A 14,186-nucleotide genomic window follows, 5' to 3' on the forward strand; every position below is an offset into this window, starting at 1 on the left:
CGGAGTCGTCCCCGTTCTGGAGCCGAAACGCTCCCAGGGTGACCTGACCTGAATTCACATACGTGGTTTTTCTCCAAAGGACGCCGGGTGAAGCTCAGGCTGCTCGTTTTAAACTGAAGCATAGAATGGGCTTGATTTTTTTTTCTTATTTAATTTAAAATAAATACAGCCTTTGGAGAAAAACAGTAGTTTGGAGTAACCAAAAGCGCTTTCTCACGGAGATGAGGAGGCTCCGTCTTTGATCCGCTCTTCTGAACCCGAGCTGAGCACACCCACCTAAGGAGTCGTTAGAGTTCCAGAGGTTTGGTTCAGGCTGGGTTCATCTGGAGAAGAACATGAAATAACCTCCTAGGTCTGAACCGGGTCAGATGGATGCTGACCTAAAGGGTCCTTTTCTCTTGAATAAAAACCAGGAGGTTGGGGAAGCAGCGTCTACATCGCATCTGATGTTAAATGAGCAGAACCCTGCCCTACGAGGCCAACTCCTTCGATTTTTGCCTGCGCTGTTAGATCACCACTCAGACCCAGCACAGCAAAGGTGAGAATTCAGCGTTAAATACTCCGGAAGAAAGGAAACGCAGTCGTGTATCGACGGCGGGGTCCTCAGAGCCGCGGGACCCGTTTGCCGCGTACGGACCGGGACCCGTGGACGTCGCCTTTTTGAAGCAAATGGCAGCTGGCAGCTGTTTTCCTTGTGCCCCATGGTAAAAACCGCTACTCTGAAAAGAACCAGTTTGTGCAAAACGAGCAACCGCAAGCTCTTTGTTTCCTCATTCCCAGAATCCAGGCCTAAGTCTGACTCAGAAGTTATTAATCTTGGCTGGCTAAGGAAGAAATGCAATGTTCTGTGAGCACGGCGGCTGCTTAGTAAGGAATTTTGTTTAGGGATAACGAGAAATATGCTCCATACTCTTCACTCGGGCTGGTTATTGCTTATAGTGTCGTGTATAGCTCATGTTTAATGATTTATCTTCTAACTGATGCAGTTAGGATATCGTTGTTACGGAGCAGCTTGGAGCGTGGTGAGCACGGCCACGTGTGCGGCTCAGGTTTCCAGGCCTGGACAATACCCAGCACAGGGGATATTAAGTGCCTTAAAACTTGCAAAATTATACCCTCTCATCACACACAGTAAAAATAAACGTAATTTATCGAGTGATAGATTTCATGTGGAACTGAGAAGTTAGGAAATGCGTTAACCAGACAAGAATTCGGAAGGTTCATGTACAAATCTGAGCGTAGCTTAAAGGAATTTATACAGCAAATTTGCACTGATTAATCCATTTTTTTCCTGAGATACAAATACTCCAGACTTCTTGCTGTACAATACAAGGAAGCCTTCAGGCTCCTTCGTGTCTTTGCTTCCAAACTACAGCGGTATTTTCTAGTTGCTTTACATGGGTTCAACTCGGTGTCTCTGTCAGCATTCAAGTCAAGATCTGCGTAACTGGTTTTGTTCTGCCTTCATTCTCCCTCCAAAATAAAAGGAAACCCCCTCTTTGTTGAGGCCATGCTAGTTGTTAAAGAAAAAGAACATTAAATAAAGGATCTTCACCGAAAGTTCATCCCACACAAGCTGAAGGCGACGCACTTGATGGTTTAGTGTCGTGTAGAAATGCGCTTTGGGCCTTTAAGCTGTGCTTAGGACCACGTCTCGTTGTAAGCTCAAGCTCTAATCAGGAGAAACCTCAGAAGCAAAAGAATGTCAGTATTATATGTGACTCAAAACACACAGTAAAGGAACCACAGGCATCCCCACAGCTTGTGATTTTAAAGGTTAAAGAAGGCCAGTGAAAAGCCCAACTTAGCAGCCAACTGTTTCCAATTAGGTGAGGCAGTTTTAGGACATCATCAATGGAAATGCCATGTTTGATTTCACCACTGGTTACCTTGACCTGTGGTCTCTCAAAGTAATTAGCAGTCAGTGTTTGGACTTGGAGAGACATCAGTAGGACTACAAAAAGGACTACGTGACATAAACTCACTTGCTTTGGCTTTAATTAAAGTAGGAGAGGAATAGGGGTGTAAAAAACAACGGAAAGGGTACTCGAGATCATGGCTTCTTGATGGAATTCACACGTTATGAGAGTTTTATCTGTTCTTAGAGTTAGGATCTGTAAATGAAGAAAGACGGGTGTTTTAGAATACTTTTCTTCATCAACAAGAAAAATACTAACTGAACTAAATGAGGTTATGTATTTGCTTTCTCTTAATTTGGAAAGAGAGATCAATCAGTGAATAACTAGTTTGATTGCCAATTATCTGCATTACAGCCTGTTCCAGAGGCACCTGTGCAGTCCCTCCTGAGCCTGATTTGCTGCCCGTCTGCCCGTGCACCAGCTCCACAGACACCCAAGAGACAGGGCCGACGTGACACGGCCCGCAGGTGCACGCCGCTCAGCCCCTGGAGCGAAGCGCAAGGGGGACAGGGTCACCATCCTCACTGCGCAGGGACACCTGCTGCACCCTGCGGAAAGCACCCGGGCCACCAGCGCCTCAGCATCCCTTCTCCCTAAAAAGTGAGGCTTTTGTGATTCTTCCAGCACTGTTGTTAAGTTTTAATCTGTGGAAAACCTTTTCAAGTCGCTTGGTGCAAATAATGCAAAAAACGTGAAGCCCTGCTTTATCAGGTTCCCTCAGCGACTTACTGGTACCTTATTTATTGAAAGTACAGCTGAAAAATGCAGTTTTCTCTTTTGATGGGATTGTCAAATCCACGGTATTTGAATGATTTAAGTTTTAAATATTATGTAAGTCAATCTAGTCTGTTCACTAAGGTACCTGGCAGGTGTGTTTTGCCTGGGAATGAACTCCCGGCACAGGGGAGCTGATGTGAAATGCAGAAGGTGTGCAGCGAGGTCTCTTTAGGCGCGACCCTGGATGACTGATTAATGAGAATGGATGATTCGAAGCATGATTTTACATTCCGAGGAAAGAAATTGCTATTTTCCAATGCTTGAGCCGATTCAGCTCTGCGCACCGGCTCTCCCGGCCATGTGCTTTAGCAGAAAAGGCACAAATCCTGCTGGGGATGAGGAATTCCTCAGCGGAGCCCCCAGGCCGGCGGGCAAAGCGCGGTTGTAATTAGCCAAGCGTTAACTAGGTGTCACTGCAGCCCAGCTCAGCCAGCTGCGAGCTCAGCCTGCCCAGAGCCCGTGGCAGTGGAAACCAGGCCAACAACGCCGCCAAACTCGCCCCAGCTGAACGAGGTTTGCTCCGAGAACACGAGTGTGTTATAAACACAAGACCTCGAGGCTTCCTTGGGAATGAAGTAACTCGTTTGGCATTTTGCATTGTTCCCAGGCACTACAATTTTAAATCCTGTTTATATGTGGTATCTTTCCTGGACGCGGCATGTTGGGATTCAGGAAAGCCCTTCCTAGCAGCAGCATCGGGGTTTCCAGCCTCGTCACCAGCTCCTGGGTAAGCGGATCTGCAAGACAGCAAATAACCCATCGATCACTGGGCAATGTCTGTTTGAAATGTGCATTCTCGTTTTGCTGTTCACTAAGCCCGGACAATAAATGGTAATAGGACCTAGAAGGTGAAGGGAAAGTGTCTGGTTTGGCCAAAAAGGCAATTTCACATCTCTGGAGAGTATTAACATGCGGAGGTTAATAAATGATTTACTGGAGAAAGTTTTCTTACCCTTTTATTTCCGTTTTATTTCTACCTTTGAGAGAAATACAAGTCCTTGCTATTGGTTGTGGGACCAGAGTCTGTTCTGCAACGCAGTTCAGCAACAGGGAGTTAATCTCTTCTTGGCCAATAATCACTGTCTACACAACTTATCTAAATAGAAGGTTTACTTTGTTTAAATACCCACTACAAAGTCGGAGTTGGGACAAAGAATAATGTCTTTGTAATGGAAAATGGATAAAATATCTCAGCGCTGGATAGTTTAACCTGGAGGTCGAACGCAAGGTTGTGGCTGGAAACTGGAGGAGTTGTAGTGAAATTACACAGCAAAGAGCAAATAAAAGCTGAGTTACTCTCAGGACTGAATTTACCAGGCCACAGCAAGTGAATGTTAATAAGCAAATAGGTGCAAATAAGCATCTTAACTCCCTTTAAAAATTCTTCTTATTCATTCGGTTAAAACTGAACTATTTGCACCAGGTAGATATTGCTACAAACTCAGAAGCACTGTGAGGCTGAAGGTGACTTTATTGATCGTGACTAATGGTGCATTCAGGAGTTTGAAAGGGTGCAAAACAAAAAGGTGGCACAGACCAGAACTTTGTGTTGAAGAACAGAGGCGGGTTTCAGGCTGCTAAGACACATTTTTAATCAGTAGTAGCAGCACCTCTTTAAAATTCCCGTCTGGAATGTTTCACTCAGGTAAGAAAAATTACAATTGGGGATTTTTTAAAACCATGTTCTTTTTGAAGCAGTTTCCCACAAGTCCCAACATCCTTGTGAGCTCAGCAGGGGCAGCCACCTAAAACCAATGGCTTAATTAATATTGTTCTAGATCCTGAACCCTGAAACGCCAGCACAAATGCAGGAAGCTTTGATGTACAGGTGCTCTTTGACATCATAGGGACGTGAGTAAGTGCTCCATTTTCTAACCCACAGAGTCCAGGATTATTTTGCAAGTAAAAGCAAAGCAGCTTCTTACCGTTTGTGATCGCACCTTAAAAAAGAATCCAGTTTATTGCCCTGTTTTACATATGACTTTGAGAGATGAAGAGACGCAAGAGCGCGGCATCTTGGCTCAACGTGTGTGGCCGTTCCAGCTGAAGGTCTTGAGGCTCTCGATGGTGGTACCTGGAGTGTGACAAAGCCCCTGTTGTCCCTTTGAACTTAGGAGCCACAGTGAGGGGGTGGACCAGGTTTTCTTTTTCAAAGCCCAAAGGTCTCATATAGCCCGAGGCCCACGTGTTTCGCCTGTTGTTCCCCATCCAAACCGTGTTAACGCGGACCTGCGTGGGAGGGAAGGTCACACACCGAGCAGCCCAACAGAAGAGCGCTGATGGGGAACGTTCGGACAAACCAGGATTAAACACTCGTTAATTGTCCTTCGGCGACACAACACGTTCCACCTCTGCGGGACCGCTCATTTATTTTTCCTGCCACGATCTATTTACATCAAGTGGGCTGGTTCGGCTATCGGAACGCACACGTACTTCAAAAATGAATGTACACGGTTCCGTAGCAAAATATTTGAATGACTAAGTAATGAATGATTGTGAAAAGCTTGGCGGACCTTCTCCCGTGGGGCTCTGTTTTAATTCGGTATTCTCTCTGAAGTGCTGGGTTGAAAGCAGTTTCTCTTTCATGTTCGCCTGTCGCTGATAGACTTCTTTAGGAGAGTTTCACCAAGGCCATCTGTAAGCCCTGCCTGCTGCGGTGCCGCATCATTTGCCACTAAAGCTGCTCCTGAAGGTTTTAGGAAAACGATGGTAAAATTTTTCAGCATTTTGCTCTATTTATCCTGCTTGCAGTAAATGTCCCGCACCTGATGAGCTGGGCTTGTGTTACAGGAGAGGGAGTTGGGCTAATTTAGAGCACATTTGACCATGTAATGCGGGGCCATTAACAGATAATTGAGGTTGCTCAGAAACGAGACTCATTCTGCTGGTAATTTTGTCCTTCCGCACCACGCCAGGGACCTCCCCATGAGAGCAGATTCCAGACCTAATTCCGTACCTAATTCGCTCACTTGGTACGCGATGTGGTATCTCAAACCTGGCCTCAAATTTTCAGAACGTGAACATTTTGCTTGTGGGTTTGTCCGTGATTTTTTACTGGGGTTGTCTAAACCAAACAGAGATTAATCCCCTTTTTATGCCCGATTTTTGGAAGCGCTGAATTCTTCGCTGCATCCCACGTTCAGAATGGCAAATGGAAAGGTTGTTTAAATGATTTATTAGCATGTGTAGTCCAAATGGGGGTGGCCGGTGGAAATGCAGGTGCTGACGCGCCGCAGACAGGTGGCTTATGTGCTCGTCTGAAAGTATCATCTTACTTTTTGTTTTCTCATCTGGACCGATGATTTGTGAGGAGAAAACTGCTGCTTAGTTCCTTGGTTTGGGGTTTCTCCTTGAGTTGTTTTGTCTTGTTTTTAATGATGTTCAGCCACAAATACCCACTAATTGTGAGGGTAAACATATCATAACCACAACAATAGGAGAAAAAGAATGATTCTTATCACTCTGTCAGTATGATTTTAGACTGGACATTTCAAAATGGCAAGACTAGAAAGGAATCACAAGAATCCAGCATTTCATAGCCTGGGTTCTAATTAAAAGCCCTCCCAACCTCCAGACAGTCAAGACTAAAAAAGCCACTATTCCTGCAGTTTCAAGACGACTAATGAAAGACTTCAGACAAGCCACAAGCAGCCACTGGATCAGCTGATGTGACCTTTTTTAGATCAGCTCAGCTACGATCACAATGCTCCAGAGAAAAGATGCTCCGTGGATTTAAAACCATCAAAAATGTCACTCCAGAGAGCTTTGCAAGGTAGAGAACGCGGGCCCAGTTTCATGTGGAGTTTGCCTGACAATTAACTGGAAAGTTTTATCTGCAGCTTTGCAATTCATAACAAGCGGAGACAAGGGAGATGTGTTTTAATTTGACGTGTCCGCGGCTCTGACCCACTGGCTCGGTCACAAACCACGGCATCACAAATGTGTTATTCTAACTCTTCCCGTCTGCACGCCTGAAATGAGCGGAATAATGAAGTATCCCTCAAGATGATGGAAACAGTATTTACCTACAGCCAAGGAAACCTTTCACAGGGGCTGAGATGCTCACCATAGGGAGGAGTGCTTGCAAAAAGGCCTCGTCAAACCCCTCATTTTCACCTTTAATTAAGATTCCCTAATGCGTTGCTGCCAAAATTATTGAAAGGAGTCGGGGACGAGTTCACACCAACCAGAGAAGCTGGTAGGGATGTGTCTGTACTCACTTAAACTAGCACTGTTGAAAAAAGTCATTACAGTTCCCATTCCTCAGTTATTCCAGGGTGCATTTTCCAGGTATATAATACTATACAATCCCAAAAGTTACTCAGGATCTCTTATCAAAAAAAATAAATCATGCTGTGATTGGTGAGCAAGGTGGGCACAGGTGATTTTGTGAAGCTCCCAAAACCACTGTGAACATAATTTAAAGATGACAAGGGAATTAAGTCCTTGCATTAGGGTGCTGAGGGAGCTGGCTGAGGGCATTTCTGGACCGCTCTCCATCATCTTTGCCAAGTCTTGGGAAGCGGGAGAGGTGCCTGAGGGCTGGAGGAAAGCAAATGGCACTGCAGGCTTCCCAAAGGGCAGGAAGGAGGACCCGGGAACTCCAGACCGGTCAGCATCACCTCCACCCCTGGGAAACTGATAGGCTTGGTCTATTCAGTAGCAGGGAATTAGTGACATCGAGGTCCGAGAGAACATGAGTTTCATAGACAGGAAACTAAGAATCCGATCACAGGAAACCTCAGTAAGGTAGGATATTGTCAGAATAGGCTCCTAACGCATGCGGCTTCAGATCAACACAACTCAAACCTTACGTTCAGCGTGTCATCTGTTCAGCCGTGGAACGGAGCAAGATTGACCCTGGCACTAACCCTTCAGTCCATGACTAGCTAAACTTATTCTCAGGACTATTTGCCTTGGTTTTGACTACCAAAAACTGGCTAAAAAGGGGGTGGCCCAGGCTGGGCTGATACAGCGTAAGTACTGACAGACCAACTCATCTTTCCCCATGTCTGGTTAATCTTCTCACTTCATATGATTAAGGTCAGACTGATTACCCGATTGTTTTTCTTCAGGCAGATTATCGTAGGGAAGCTCTATTCTTTCCTGAGGAGCAGGGTGTTCTCTCTGATGGACATTGCCTTGCTGGCTCCCGTTCTCTGATCTGTGCCCATGATGCAAACTTTCTGAAGACTGAAATGCTTACGCCTGATAACATCCAGAGCTTAAACAGAAGGCTGTGAGTCAAAGGCGCTGTCTTGGGGTTTGTGCACAGGGGAACAAAGAAACTCTTGTTCCCCTCAGCTTTACTTAACTGGGAGCCACACTCACCATCACCTGTCCTGCTGCCAAGTTCCTGCAGAGGTTCCTCCTCGTTAATCACGCCGTTTAATCACAGCCACCTGTCACAACAGCCAGGGATGCGGCAGCCCCTGGGGGCCGGGGCGGACACCGCCCCCGGGGCAGCCAGGTGGAGCTCGGCGAGGGGCGAAGCCGCCCCCGGGGCGGGAAGGGAAGGGAATGCCGGGGCAGCACCTGGAGCCGGCCCGGAGGGAGGAGAGCGGCCCCGGCGGGCTGTGGCCGGGAGGGTGAGCTGCCCGTGCTGCGGGGGCCATTTCCCGCCGGTGGGGGAGGGAGGGAGCGGGCGCTGCGGCCGCCCCTGAGGAGACGGGTAGGGCGGGCTCCGCGCTGAGGGAGGCGCCGGCCCGTGAGGCAGCGGCGGGGCCCGGGGGGTGAGGGGGCCCGGGCCCGGGGTCCGCTCAGCTGGCGGGGCGGGGCAGGTCCTGCGGGGGCAGGTCCGGCGGGAGCGGGACGGCGTCCGCTTGTTGCCGCGGTAACCGGGCCCGCGGTCCTCGCCCCCAGCATGGCCGCTCGGGGCGGGGCGGCGGGAGGGCGGGCGGTGACCCGGGAGCTCCGCGCCTTGTGCCCCGGGCTCTCAGCCGCGGGGAGGCCGCGGCCTGGCCCTCCCCTCAGGCCTCGGGGGAGCCCCCTGCGGTACCTCCAGCAGGGCCAGGCCCGGCGGCGGTGGCGGGGCCGCTCCCCGGGGCTGTGCTGAGGGGATTCCAGCCCCTGCCCGCCCGGCGTGCGGAGCTGCGGGGAGCTGGGGCCTGACCCCCTCCAGCCCTCTGCCATAAATCCTAAAATTCATGAAATAGTTTGGGTCGGAAGGGACCGGCGAAGGTCATCTTGTCCAGCCCCCAATAAACACTGTCAGAGCGTTTCAAAAAGAACCTGTGATTTACAGGAGAATACGTAGCAAATTGCGAGGCCCGGCGGCTTACCTTGGTTGGATTTCTCTCTGTTGGTGTCTGCTTATCTCAGCGGCCATTCTGTGTCTCCAGGTAGAAAAGATTGTTTTTCTTGTAAACCAATAATTAAATCGTTGATGGAAATTTTTGCATCCTATATTCTTCTGCTGTCTTTACCTTCTCCCTTTCCTTGTTCTCCCTCTTAGCCGTTCATCTCAGCGTTGCTGCCCTGGCAGCCCCCTCCCGTAGGTAGGCCTGGCTTCGGAAGGTTCTGGATGCGGTTTGGGGTGCCCTGGGGTGTCCGCAGCGGCTCCCGGCGGGAAAAGCCAAGTCACTGCTGCGGGAGCCGCTTTGGTGGCGCCTCGTGGTGTTTCTGTGAGAACTCCCGGGGACGTGGGACGTGTTCACACGGGGAGGTTTCTGCTCTGCCTCACAGACCGCGTGTGTGGGGCTCTGTTTGTTTCCAGAGGGTGCTTCCAGAAGGCTGACCACAGGGCGGCCGTGCCTCCTAATGCTGGAGGAGGCGTGATCGGACATACCTTCTGTTGGTTTGCATTCTGCCTCGTTCACTTCCAGAGGAAAACACACTCAGGGCAGCGCCAGGCTTGCGGGTTGGTACCAGGCACAGAACTCCACGTGTTCCTAAACTCAGGTGCATCTTCCTATTTTGCTGTAGAGCCAGGAGTTTCGTTGATATTTAGGTATATTCAGATTATAACGGCACAGCGCTGCAGTGCTGCTGTGCACACCGCGGCACGTACGTCAGCCACTGCTCCGTGGCTCCATCTGGCACATACCGACACTTTGTGGGTTTGTCCTGCTAACAAGGACCAAAAGAACAAAAGGGCGAAGTAGATACTAGCAAAGAACTGTTATATTTAAAGCCTTTACTTTGCCCTTAGTTCACCTCCGCTGTGCTTCATATTGTCAGGTTTCCAGAGCTCAGTGGTATCTCTTAATTTGGAATTCCCTTGTTTGTTGGGGTCAGTCCATGAGGCTTGTTTTAATGAATTTATTTTGTCTTTTAGTGTTCATGTAATTTACTGCAACCAGGAAAAAATAATTTTAAAACACTGAAAAATATTAATTTGGCAGAGAGGAAATATTGCCCGGGAGTGCCAGTTTCAGAGGAACAGAAACGTCCTCCTTGTGTCATTGTAGCCACGGCCATTTCCTTCACTTACTGCCATGGTTATTCTGGTTTTGGTGCCAGCACTGAATGTGTGTTCATGAAATATAGGGAAATAAAGCACTCATTGCCCTGGGGAAGTTACAGATACAACCTCAGGAGATTCTCCAGCTGCTTTGATAGTATAACCTAAATAAGAGGTGTAACCTTGTTTGGTGTGCCTGCCAACCCCATGTGACACGTAGTAATGTGCTTAAGTCCCCAAATACTGTTGTAAATCTGGCCCATAATCTGGAGCGCACAAGCAGCCGGGATCTGGAGCAACATCTGCTCGGGGTTCGCACCAGCGGCCTCTCAGTGCCTTATCGTGCTCAGCAAGGGCCCCCCTCTCCTTTTCCACCGAAATCAAAGGGATTCGGAGCCATTCAGGTGACCACAAGCTCAATTCCATCACGGATGTAGAGTTGACTATTCAACCATTTGTTTGGCTTTTTTTTTCTTAATTGAATTTTTAGGTGTTTTTGATTCTTCTTTTACTTTCGATCTTGCCTTTCCTCTCTGTGTGTTATTCCAGGAGCGAGTTTGCGTTGCTGACCGTCCTGCTAGTGCAGCAGTTGTACTGGGCAAGTGACAAAGAACCAGCAGATGAAAGCCAACTGCTGTTACCCATATGATTGAAAGTTGCTTTTCCTTTATATAAACAACGTGCCTGAGGTCGCTCTTTCAGCTTGCTCCATCCCACCCATGAATCTCGGGATTTACATGTCAGTCTGTGTTCTGCACTATGTCTTTGGTGTGTGATTCATTACATTTTAGCATCGTAAAGGGAATCTCTAGTGTGTAACACACACAAGTCGGAGATGCCGTTACCAACCCGCTGTCCTGCAGTGCACGTTGTCAGGAATGTGTCCTGAGAGGAACCTTTGGCTTCCCCAAGATGCTTTTAGAATTCCGGTGTGGCAAAATTTCTCCGGCATGCCCTGAGTGAGCAGTTACCAAATGATTTTTCAAAGCCTGGGTTTCTTCTTTGTGCGCATTTTATTTTGGGAGTAAACGGTGCAAAATCGCGCTCAGGGCTGCGGAAATGGGGAGGTGTCAGCCTTACCGGTCCCTTTGGAGTGCCATGTATTTAAAATGGCACATCGGGATAATGGTTATGAGATTCATGACCTCGTTTAAAGGGTGTCCTAGACCAACAGTCAACAGTGCCCCACGCACAGTTGCAAGTTTTGATTGTAAAGCTTTATCCAAACAGTATAAAATCTTCCATACCAGCGGCAAACCTCACCCGACTCACTGAAGAGTCTCATTTGAATTCAGGTTATTGCTGAAGTTGGATAGTCTGTTATCTTGTTCAAAATTAGCGTGACCAGGACAGGAACTTGAATGAAGCGGAGAACAGTGGTGTTGGGGAAATCAGAGCACCACGGTATTTATGTTCGTGCCCTTGCAGGTCTCCACGCTGCCTGAGGGGAACCTCTTTAGATCTGCATCTTCACCTGAAGATGTGGGCTTTTCTTTTCACCACCTGGGAATGGATGTGTTCTTAGAGGATGGCGACTCGTTTATCGTGTTCCAACGCTGGATTCTCTTGCGTGAAGCCTGAAGTGCAAATATAAATGAGAATAGATTGAGCTCAGGAGCGCTGGACACGAATACAAATCGAACAGCAGCACTTCATCACGGGACATTTTAAAGTCAGGTCCTGCTGGCTGAAAACAGAACTGCATCTTGTTACTTTGATTGTACTAAGCTTAAAATTCAGAAGAAAGCAAAGAAGGAGCAAGAATAAGTGCATTTTAAAATGTGGTTAATTATAATACAAGGCATGATGTTTAGAAGTAGAAGAAATAAATTTATTTCATGTATATCTCAAAGTAATTTAAATGAATCAAAGTTTGATCTGCTGAATTTTGTCCCAAGAGTTTTTGTTCATTTTGATGAATAAACTAATGAAATGCCATGTGATTAAAATATGGAAGGAGTTCTGTGGAGAACAGAAGCATAAATGGGTTGAAGGAGGGGTTCTGCAGTAGAGGACGGGTCCGTCGGTTACTGCTGCCTATGGGCTCAGGGCACCTGTGAGCTGCTTGTTCCCAGAATGGAGAGCGCAGGTGAACAGGGACTGAGGGCGCTGCGGGATCTCTGCTCTCCGGAGCTGTTGGTGGATTCACCGCTGGACGTAACCAGGACAGAAACCCACCACCAAAACTGAAGTTGTCGGCAAGAGCCTTTATTTGTCAGCTCTGTGTCCCGTAACCAGATAAAAGCCGTTTGACTAAGTTTGATCGCGACTCTGGTATTGCAGGATTGAAGCAATGAAGGCTTTGGGGTTTTGCTAATTAAAGCCAAGAAGCCTATATGCTCCAATTTCCATGAGTTCCATTTGGCAGGTCTGGAACAGCGGCTGGAGGAGCTCCAGCTCCGCTGGGCTCCTGTGCAGGGCTGGTAATTGCCTCCGCTCCCAAACTATTTTTTACCAGGCAAAGCACATAATTTGGTGCTGTTTGTTGCAAGCTGTATTTTACTTTGGAAGCCACAACAATCCTTTGTCCTCTGCGGAACGCGGAGTTGCGGTTGTGCCCTTTTGATGGGGTTTTCTGTTTTCGCCTTTGTTCTGGGGTTTGCTGCGCAGGTTACCATCTGTTCTGTGAGCCCGGGCGCGGCGTGGGGCGACCCAAGCACCAGACAGCGTATTTGTGGAGGAATCCAGTTCAGACATTCAGTCTGTCCTCTGGTTACACAGAAAATAGCCGTGGTCGGACCTCTGTAAGTAGCTCTTGGGGCTGGGGAACTGAGACGCACAACTGTGGCCACTTCTGCCACCCTCGCGTGTCCTCGTCGGCACTGGATGTGCAGCAGAGCTTGTTCAGAGGCTGCAGCTCTGCGCCCTTTCCAGCGGTGGAAATCATCAATGCAGGGAAGTGCTGCTGCGTAGAGCCAGGACTTTACTGCCTGGTGGGTATAGCGAGACCACGTTATAGATGTTGGTGGTGCGAGCCCACACTGAACTCCCCCTCCCCAAGTCCTCGTGGTAAAAACTACGTATTCCCATTGTATATTTGACTGGCCTTGTTACCCTGTTCTGATTGCTGGCAGATGCTGTACAGCTAATGGTGTCATTCCTGTTACTACATCAGTTGTTAAGTGGGCCAGAAAACAGCCTTTAAGATTAAAGTTTAATCAGTCCAAGTATTTTGAGAGCGAGCAAGTAGAGACTTTATTCTTCTGGAGAATTACCGGCTACTTTCTGCAATCCCTGGCAGAGATAGAATGTTCTGTCAGAAAATGTCTCCAGCGAGAAATAGCAGGCAAAGAATATTTTCTGTGGGATGGCATGAGCAACCTTGTGCTTTAAAGCTGCTGTATTAATTGCTTGTTAATGGGCAGCTTTTGGCAGAATTTCTTTTTGGTATGGCCTCAAGAATTTTAATGGCGCATCAGTCAGTGAGTGCAGAAAATATACTTTGGAAACAATAAACAGGATATTGAGTGGTTGTGTCGGTGTGTGACACCGGCTGAGTCAGCCATGGTGTAGTTTGGGTCAGTTATAAACCCCGTATTAACATCTCTAAGAGCTGAAAGACGTGTTGCGTTCCTCTGACTCCCATGCAATATGTGGTTCTGGCTTTTTTCCACCCCTGCTTTATTGTTTTCCGCGAGATTACAAGGAGAGGCAAACAGAAACCTTCAAACCCCTGTGGATTTCAAGGAGTTAATTTTCTGTGTCTTGCGTACAGGCCTCCGAAGGTGATTCCCAAACTGTTCTCAAGCTCACTGAACGTTTTGTATAGGACGTTTTCCCAGGCAGAGAGGCTGTCCCAGGCCGGGGTCGTGTAGGTACGCTGGTGGGTGTACGAGAACGTGCACTAAATGTCCTTTTGTTTGGAAAAACCCCACAAGAGTCAGTTCATGCTGTACACAGGAAAAAGGCTTTTCTGAGCCCGCCTGTTCTCGCGGTGTCCCCTCCTCTCGGGTCCCGGCCACCTCGCTGCAGAGGAGGAAGCGCAGTTCTGAATTGCGTGCAGGAGCGTTAAACTCTGTCTGACAAGCTGGTGTGTGTTCTGGCAATGTGGGGACTCGAAGGTGAGAGCACAGAGCAGGTTCTCCCTT

The 14,186-nt window shown here is 48.1% G+C and overlaps 1 long non-coding RNA gene across 1 annotated transcript; it reads right to left on the minus strand.

The window, feature by feature from the left end:
- Positions 1-1,132: 1,132 nt before the first annotated feature.
- LOC139825484 (uncharacterized) lies at positions 1,133-9,533 on the minus strand. The gene is made up of 2 exons (XR_011735545.1): positions 8,978-9,533; positions 1,133-3,433 (listed from the first exon to the last, which is right to left on the minus strand). It is a non-coding gene; the product is annotated as an uncharacterized lncRNA (long non-coding RNA).
- Positions 9,534-14,186: the final 4,653 nt, after the last annotated feature.

This window comes from Patagioenas fasciata, chromosome 22, assembly GCF_037038585.1.
Source record: "Patagioenas fasciata isolate bPatFas1 chromosome 22, bPatFas1.hap1, whole genome shotgun sequence".
Taxonomy (NCBI): Eukaryota; Metazoa; Chordata; class Aves; order Columbiformes; family Columbidae; genus Patagioenas; species Patagioenas fasciata.